The sequence below is a fragment of the Octopus bimaculoides genome, chromosome 28 (genome assembly GCF_046866305.1).
Source record: "Octopus bimaculoides isolate indiv1 chromosome 28, ASM4686630v1, whole genome shotgun sequence".
In the NCBI taxonomy this organism is placed as follows: domain Eukaryota; kingdom Metazoa; phylum Mollusca; class Cephalopoda; order Octopoda; family Octopodidae; genus Octopus; species Octopus bimaculoides.
This window is the reverse complement of record NC_142955.1, coordinates 24,579,557-24,582,418: the sequence shown is the minus strand read 5'-3', so window position 1 is coordinate 24,582,418 and position 2,862 is coordinate 24,579,557. Positions and strand designations below refer to the sequence as shown.

The 2,862-nt window shown below is 30.2% G+C and overlaps 1 pseudogene; it reads left to right on the top strand.

The window, feature by feature from the left end:
* The first annotated feature begins 1,971 nt into the window (after nucleotides 1–1,971).
* On the top strand, nucleotides 1,972–2,469 carry LOC149130769 (uncharacterized; annotated as a pseudogene).
* The last annotated feature ends 393 nt before the right edge of the window (nucleotides 2,470–2,862 follow it).

The window sequence follows — 2,862 nt, the reverse complement described above, 5'->3', positions numbered from 1 at the left end:
AAAGAGAAAGAAAACGAAAAGACCAGAAGATACACGCATACGTGTCTGTGTATGGTGCATATATATATACATCGATCTTTCGATGTATCGAAGTATGTAATTATTATGTATATCTACAGAGCTTTGATATGAGAAGATGGATCGAACAAGTGTCATTAGAGACTGTTACAAATTGTTGGCGGGTTTCATCCTGTAAATTCAGCAACAGAAGTCCGACTGGAGCAGATACTCGAAGACGAGCTTTGGAAAACACACAATAAGGTAATATACAGAAGACTCAAATTATTTCAATATATATATATATATATATATATATATATATATATATATATATATATATATATATATATATATATATATATACATATAATTATTATTGTTGAAAACCAATTCGATTCGGCTCTAGCATATATAACACACACACACACACAAACACACACACATATGTATATATATATATATATATATATATATATATATATATATATATATATATATATACATATATGTATGCATATGTATATATATATATATATATATATATATATATATATATATATATATATACATGTATGTATGTATATATACATATATATATATGTACGTATATTTATATCTATATCTATATATCTATATATATATATATATATATATATATATATATATATATATATATATATATGTGTGTGTGTGTGTGTGTGTGTGTGTGTGTGTGTGTGTGTGATAGTGGATTTTCATCGATGAGTTCATGAACCTTGGTTCTTTTCCCTAAAACTATATATATATAGATTTAGATTTCAATTATAGGGGTGAAAATTGAATATTAATTTGATTTGATTAATATCAATTTAGAGCCAGTGGCCTAGCAAATTGAAAATATCCGAAGATTCAGAAAAATTATATTACATACATATAAGAGGGTTGACCACTAAGTGGACATCCGATTTGCTAGAAGAAGACCACCTATGGTCTGACCACTAAGAAAAGATTGTTCTCAAGCAAGACAAATGAAAAGATACAAAAAGATACAAAGATATATTTAATACAAACGATATATTTTGTATCTTTTCATACGTCTTGCTGAATTTTCTTGAGAACAATCTTTTCTTAGTGGTCAGACCATAGGTGGTCTTCTTCTAGCATAATAGGTGTCCACTTAGTGGTCATCCCTCTTATATATATATATATATATATATATATATATATATATATATATATATATGTTGTTGTATTTGGGGATGGTCATATTGCCAGTTTAGCTATTATAAAAACACACGCACTATAATATTTGGTGTTAATTTGCTTCAGCTTTATATTACATTACATTACATTAATCCTATTATATATATATATATATACATATATATATATATATATATATATATATATATATATATATATATATATATATATATATATATATATATATATATAGTTTTAGGGAAAATAACCAAGTTTCAAGAACTCATCGATGAAAATCCACTATCACATATTTTTATCTATAAAGCTCAATTTAATTTTAATTTTTTATAAATTGATTTTAATTGAGTTTTTACCTGTAATTTTGGATATATATATATATATATAACGCTAGTGTTAGAATGGTGGCAGCTGATGAAGGAAATGTTCTCTATGTGGCCTGTGTGTTTTCTGTACTCTGTTTATCATTTTGTCTACGTTTTGTTTGCAATGTCCTGTACCCAGATATGCATCTATATATACAGGTAGATGTAGGTATGTACATACATGTACGTATATATGCATATACGCACAACTCCTCTAATACAACCAATGGACCAACAGGTCATTACAAACTTTAAGAAACTTTACACAAAAGCCCTGTTTCGAAAGTGCTTTCAAGTCAATAATGACACTCAGTTAATTCTCAGAGAATTTTGGAAATATTATTTCAATATCCTGAATTGTGTTAATTTTATTGATAATGTATGGAACCAAGTGAGTTACAGAACCATGAATTCAGCATAGAGGAAACATTGGCCAGACTGTGTACCAGAACGAGGCTTTGAAGGGTTTGGGGCAGCTACAAGTACTGCTGCTGTCGAGGAAATTGCTGTTTTGATTATATTGTCTCTATGGGAAAAGCTATGGGCTTGGATGTCGACAGTGAAGATATTGAAGAGCTGGTGGAAGACCACCGTACTGAGATTACCACTGCAGAGTTAGTACACCTTCAAGAGGAACAGCAAAAGACTTTGGCTGAGGAAATGGCTTCTGAGGAGAAAGAAAGGAAAGGAGGGTGTCCCAAGTTCTTTAATCAAAGACATTTGTGCTAAATGGGGTAAAATATCACTCTGATACAGTGGCAGCAAATAGAGCAGCAAACCTTTTCAATGACAAAGTCATGTCTCATTTTAGAAACATTTTACAACGCAGGCAAAGACAACTAACATTGGACAGGTTTTTGCTGTAAGAAAAAAGAAAAGAAACCCCAGAGAAAGATTTACCTGAGTCAAAGAGACAGAGAAGGGAAGAAACCCCTGAAGACAGTTACCAGAAGGTTTTGTGGAAGGGGACTCCCCTTTTAAGAAATAACACCCTTTTGTGTGTTATTTATAGTTTATTTACTAAAATAGATAGTGTAAGTATGTAAATAAGCATTCATTCGGTGCTTGGAAACGAATGAATCTCTTTTCACATTAATTGTAACGGGAAAAAAAATGATTCGGTTCTCGAACAATTCGGTTTTCGAACAGACTTTCGGAACAAATTATGGTCGAGAACCGAGGTTGCTCTGTACTCAGATTATATTAATATATGGTAACTTTTCTCCGTCTTATTAGAATATATACCCAATCTTTCTCTGCTGTCCTTATAGCTTTAAGGCGTTCGAAATTTACTTTC